This window comes from Neolamprologus multifasciatus, chromosome 9 (genome assembly GCF_963576455.1).
Source record: "Neolamprologus multifasciatus chromosome 9, fNeoMul1.2, whole genome shotgun sequence".
NCBI classification, from domain to species: Eukaryota; Metazoa; Chordata; class Actinopteri; order Cichliformes; family Cichlidae; genus Neolamprologus; species Neolamprologus multifasciatus.
This window is the reverse complement of record NC_140447.1, coordinates 30,184,732-30,191,671: the sequence shown is the minus strand read 5'-3', so window position 1 is coordinate 30,191,671 and position 6,940 is coordinate 30,184,732.

The following is a 6,940-nucleotide window of genomic DNA, read 5'->3' as shown; positions in this document are numbered from 1 at the left end:
CCTGTCCTGATATATACCCTTGTTAGAATAGCAACAAGAGTATACATCAGTTTTTTATATAACCACCTGTTTTCTTCAACATGGTCTGAACTTTCTTAGGCAACCATTCTCATTATTTCTTTCAGTAGTCTTCAGTAGGATCGGGGTCTGGAGAGGCCAATCCACGACTGATAGTGCTCCAATGTGTTTTCTATCCAGGTATGCTTTAACTGCATTGGCTGTATGGGTTCATCATTGTGCTGAAAATGCCTCAAAATCAGTCTGTATTTTTCTATTTCCACAATTCCATTAATTTTGAAAAGACCAACATCCCTGGCTAAAATGCATCCCCAAACCACAACAGAGCCTCCACTGTGTTTTACAGAAAGCTGTGGAAATCAATTATTGTAACTCTCTCCTCCTGAATCCTCCTCCTAAATCTGGATTCAGCACTCCACAAGACCGTCTGCCACTGATGTTTCAGTCCAGTTCTTGTAGTATTTGTCATATCTAATAAACAAACAAACAAAAACAAACATTAATCTGAAAATGATAAAGTACGAGTGACTGAAGATAAGTGGTAAAGTAGCCACTGAAATAAAAACAAAAGAAAAGCTGAAAGTCCTTCAGAGACCCTGAAAACTACTGCTCAGACCACTTTAAAAAATCACATTTGCATTTGCCGGCTTCTTAGAAGCAGGCAAATAAATGATGCATGTTGTGTTATCAGAATATGAGTCATTTAGATAAACATACCAATTACAACACTTCACTTTAGTCTGGAAAGCAGCTCAAGAACTGTGACCAAATTCCACAGAAAGAAAGAAATAATAATAATAAATGATGAACATAACTAGGTAAACATAAGGAAACATAAATAATGTCTCAAGGGTGACGTGACTAACCGAAAGAGGATATCGAGCACTGAGGTTTCTTGTTGCCATATATAGGTTGCATGTTGTTTTTAGGACACATGCAGACAAAAAGAAGCACTTTGCATCCACATGATGATGCATGTGCAGCTGACCTCAGCAGCCCATGCAAACACTATGAAGTCTAACAAATTAAAGAACACAAGAGAAGCTGCAGTGACTTTGATCAAATTAATTGAATTCTCTGCAGACTGCAGACAATGGTGGGTGGATGTGTGTGGTGTGCGCATCTTTTTGATTCAGTGTCTGAGTGTGGAAACTGTGGTTAGACCGTGCTGATGGTCTTAGGGGCCCATCACTGCTTTCTGCCGCGCTCTGTTCTTCTTATGTGTCTTTGACGTTTTCCTGTCTGCCGGTTTTATTTTAAAAAAAGAAAAAAAAGACTGCATGTATTTAAACGGATGATGATGTTCAATAAAAAAAAATTGCGCCCAGTGATTAAACCCCAGCTGATCTCAGGCACAGCGGGCATTATGTTTAACAAAGGTCAGTGAGGAACAGAAGCAGTTCGTGCTGAAAGGGTGTGAAAACAAACACAGGATGTGCAACTGTGTGTTGCTCGTGCCGACAACGAGGGTTAAGCTCTTCACTTTGAAGAAAGAAGCTCGTTTTGCACAAATGATAGACAATCGCCGAATTACAGGCTCCTTTAAGACTGAAATTTAACGGCATGTAACAGCAATGAGCAAACACAACGGGTGAGGAAGTAAAATAGACAGATATGCAGATTAGGCGATTGCCTCCTCGTTATAATCACATTACTTAAAACTCATTTAATTTTAAAAAGGTTCCGTAGCTTAAAAAAGAACTTCCACGTCAAAGGACAGCAGAGTTTTTCTCTGTGCTAAAAATAACTGAAATCATAGAAGCGATAACTCCGCTTGCATGAGGGGGAAAAACCTGCGTGTAAATGTAAATCTTGTTTGAGATACGTAGCTGCAGAGATGTGAATCGTCATATTTCAGATTTTCACACAATAGCACCCAAAAATGTAACCAGCGAGTGCTGTGAAGTGAAAGCAGGGTTCACACCAACATTTCTTCTGCTTTGAAGCTCAAAAGGTTTCAGAAACAGAGGAAAGTAAGATCGAGATCAACCCTTTGTGTAGTGTTCTCACTCCCAAACAATACACACTGTGTAGATGGTTATGTGATGGTTAGATGTTAGAGCACATTCATGAGTGATCAGTTTAATAAAAGAAAAAATAAACATAACCAAGATATGAGGGGAAATCTTGGACAAAGACAAGCCGACTGGAGCAGCCAGCGTTCAAAACATTCAAGGTAACAGAAGGTTCCCGAGCCACATCCACCCAGCTGGTTTTGTGTTTCTTGTGTATTTGTGTACACTGTGACTTCATGGCTGTCTTTGGCTCCAGCTCTTGTTTTGATGTCTCATTAATTTGATTTAATGTCCTGCTTAGCGGTAACATAGTAACGTGTGTTGTTGGGTTGCTCTGTCTTCAGACTCACTGTCAGACTGATTAGACAGAGCCGCTGAAGGTGGGAGTCCTCACTGCCCACGCCTGTCTTTGGGTCTGACCAACACCGTTTCCTGTGTGTCATTCCCCCCTCGCCTTCCCCCCATCCGTCCTGTCTGCACTGACCTCTCCAGTAAAGACAAAAAGCCTCACTTTCTGAAAACTCTTCCTATCCCATCACCTTCCGAAGAATCACTTCACCGTGTTGGTTAATAAGGATGGTGGGAATGGTTTGAAGTCTCGTCAAAGGCAAAGAATCCGAGCTTGAAATAAAATGAAATGAAAGATCAGCCCCACACAAGGGTTAAATTCAGATGGAAACTCTTATCACACAAAGAGAACAAGCGAATAAATATATCTGAGTGTGGCCCCTCGACTGTCACAGTGCAGCTGACATTTGATCTTATCATGTGTAAAAGCTATTTTAATTACTGAAGAGAACCAGTGTCAAACTCAGCCCAAGTATGGTTGTACGTTAATCCTTAAAGCACCACACCTAAAATCCCACTAATCGTCCGGGCTCTTCACCCCCTGACCACACGCTGGGGTATCTAACGCCACATGACCCAAATGGAAACTATGTCAGCTGAAAGAAACCCATCAAAATGTGAAACACTTAAAACTTTGCCTGATTTGAGCACGGCTTTAAATACAGCTCTGAAAACAGACAGGCGGTCGTTGGCATTCCGCCCTCGTTCCTGAGAGATTACATCGATGTATCAGTCAACAAATGAACTACTGTGGCGTCACAGCTGGGTCCTTCTCTGTGTAGTTTATAACACAGAGAAGGACCCAGCTGTGACGCTGAAGTGGTAACTTTAAATTAGCTGTAGGTGTGAATGCTTGTCTGTCTCTGTTAGCTTTGCAACAGACTGGTGATATTCAGAGTGCACCATGTGTCTAGTATTATTTCCCTTCCAAATTAAAATACTTTAGTTATTCATGGTTCTCGTTCTTAGTTGCTTGTCTAAATTTGTTTCCTTTCATGTTCAGGCCGTGTTAGTGTTGTCTCTGTATGTAGCGGGTTTTGTCTCCACATTTGTTTCACTGTCTGTCTGTCTGTCTCTGTATTCTGTACTTCTGACAGGCTTCTAATTTTGCCAGTCCCTCTTTTTGTGCGCCTTGTACCTTGTCACTCTCTGTGACCGCGTCTCACTTTGCCAGTTCTCATGTACAGTGTCAGCCACCGATTGTGCAAGTTCCCCCACTTAAAATGATGACAGAGGTCAGTAATTTTCACCAGAGGTACACTTCAACTGTGAGAGACAGAATGTGAAAAAAAAAATCCATGAATTCACATGGTAGGATTTGTAAAGAATTTATTCGTAAATCAGGGTGGAAAATAAGTATTTGGTCAATAACAAAAATACAACTCAATACTTTGTAACATAACCTTTGTTGGCAATAACAGAGGTCAAACGTTTACTATAGGTCTTTACCAGGTTTGCACACACAGTAGCTGGTATTTTGGCCCATTCCTCCATGCAGATCTTCTCAAGAGCAGTGATGTTTTGGGGCTGTCGCCGAGCAACACGGACTTTCAACTCCCGCCACAGATTTTCTATGGGGTTGAGGTCTGGAGACTGGCTAGGCCACTCCAGGACTTTCAAATGCTTCTTACGGAGCCACTCCTTTGTTGCCCGGGCGGTGTGTTTTGGATCATTGTCATGTTGGAAGACCCAGCCTCGTTTCATCTTCAAAGTTCTCACTGATGGAAGGAGGTTTTGGCTCAAAATCTCACGATACTTGGCCCCATTCATTCTGTCCTTAACACGGATCAGTCGTCCTGTCCCCTTGGCAGAAAAACAGCCCCATAGCATGATGTTTCCACCCCCATGCTTCACAGTAGGTATGGTGTTCTTGGGATGCAACTCAGTATTCTTCTTCCTCCAAACACGACGAGTTGAGTTTATACCAAAAAGTTCTACTTTGGTTTCATCTGACCACATGACATTCTCCCAATCCTCTGCTGTATCATCCATGTGCTCTCTGGCAAACTTCAGACGGGCCTGGACATGCACTGGCTTCAGCAGTGGAACACGTCTGGCACTGCGGGATTTGATTCCCTGCCGTTGTAGTGTGTTACTGATGGTGACCTTTGTTACTTTGGTCCCAGCTCTCTGCAGGTCATTCACCAGGTCCCCCCGTGTGGTTCTGGGATCTTTGCTCACCGTTCTCATGATCATTTTGACCCCACGGGATGAGATCTTGCGTGGAGCCCCAGATCGAGGGAGATTATCAGTGGTCTTGTATGTCTTCCATTTTCTGATGATTGCTCCCACAGTTGATTTTTTCACACCAAGCTGCTTGCCTATTGTAGATTCACTCTTCCCAGTCTGGTGCAGGTCTACAATTCTTTTCCTGGTGTCCTTCGAAAGCTCTTTGGTCTTGGCCATGGCGGAGTTTGGAGTCTGACTGGTTGAGGCTGTGGACAGGTGTCTTTTATACAGATGATGAGGTCAAACAGGTGCCATTCATACAGGTAACGAGTGGGGGACAGAAAAGCTTCTTACAGAAGACGTTACAGGTCTGTGAGAGCCAGGGATTTTCCTTGTTTGAGGTGACCAAATACTTATTTTCCACCCTGATTTACGAATAAATTCTTTACAAATCCTACCATGTGAATTCATGGATTTTTTTTTCACATTCTGTCTCTCACAGTTGAAGTGTACCTCTGGTGCAAATTACTGACCTCTGTCATCATTTTAAGTGGGGGAACTTGCACAATCGGTGGCTGACTAAATACTTTTTTGCCCCACTGTATTTAGTCAGTTAATGTTGGTCTGAGTAACCCTCACCACTTTGTTCCCCAGTGTCTTTGTTCCTGTTCATCCTACATATTTCCCCCCATTTGTTATTTATTTCTTCTGTTTGCTATTTATATTTTATTCCTGCACAGTTTGCTTGGAGCACCCGTATTTTGTCTATTCTATTCATGTGGATCTTATCTATTTCCATCCATCCATCCATTTGCTTCCGCTTCTCCTTTTCAGGGTCGCGGGGGGCGCTGGAGCCTATCCCAGTTGTCATAGAGCGAGAGGCGGGGTACACCCTGGACAGGTCGCCAGTCTGTCGCAGGGCCAACACACAGGGACAGACAACTATTCACACTCACTTTCATTCGCAAATTCACACCTAGTGACAATTTGGATTATCCAGTTAACCTATCCCCACAAGCTGCATGTCTTTGGACGGTGGGAGGAAGCCGGAGTACTCGGAGGGAACCCACGCAAACACGGGGAGAACATGCAAACTCCACACAGAAAGACCTGATGTTGGAATTGAACTCAGGACCTTCTTGCTGTGCGGCAACAGTGCTAACCACCGTGCCACTGTGCTGCCTTATCTATTTCCTTGCTTCCTTTTCTGGTTACTTTTTTCTTGCCCGTGTTTCGTCCTTTTGCGGTGTCTGTGTTTTGGTCTCTTTACTTCTTCAAACTGAATTCAAAGTGGAGCGAATGCTGTAAACAGTCTCACAGTCTCATTCACACTAATGTTGGTTCTGCATCTTGTAACCAAAGGCTTCAGCATGCAGACTGGAGCCAGCGATCAAAACATATGCTTCCTATTTTATTGGTTTTGTTGGTTATGTTGAGTTTTGCTGTAACTGTCTCGTTACTCCTGATTTGTCCCTGCCGTCTCCTCTTCCCTAATAACCGTCCTGTGTGTTTGTTTAATCTTCTTTAATCTTTTGGGTCCTCTCTTTTCATAACAAATGATCGTACTCCCTGCAGATTGTGATAGTGACACCTCCAGGCCATGCTGCAACTCTCTGAGGGCTGTTTGACTGAAGCATCTTGATGGGAATCGCCTAAAATAAGCCGTCTCAAGGACCAGAGACAAACACAGCTTTAGCACAGTGGTGCGGTGGTTAGCACGGTTGCTTCACAACAAGAAGGTCCTGAGTTTGACTGTCAACCTTTGATGCATCCATGCACCTCCTCTGTGGTCTCCATCCTTTCCTTCAGCCTTGCAGCTGGAGGAAATTCATCATACTTTGTCCTGTATTTCTACTATCCTTCCTCTGCACATGGCTATTTAAGTATTTCGGCCCTCCCTCTCTAACTTTGTCTTCAAACCGCCGAGCTGTCCCTCTGATCTAACCCTTTCTAATCTTGTCCATTCTGGTCACTCACAATGAAACTCGAAATCTTTAACTCTACCTCTTGTCTTTTTGTCAGTCCCACCACCTCAAAACCGCACATCGTAGCAGGTCTCAGCACCACCTCAAACCTCCCCTTTCACTCTTGCTGCTGACCTTCTGCCACAAATCACCTCTGACTCTGAATAGTTCAGAGTCAGAGTCAAACTTTTGTTCATGCTCCAAAAAACAAGCGAAAAGATGATGATGTTTAAATTTTTATTTATTTTTATGAGCGAAAAAGTCACATAGCAGGAAAAGCAGGGTATTTTATTTGATTTTACTGGATTTATTAATAACATCAATGCAGTTTTGAGACAGTGCAAAGACTGAACCCTTCAATAGTTTTCATTTAATTTCTCTCCAATTTGTCTGCACCTCCTGTCACGACTATTCAATCAGCTTCCA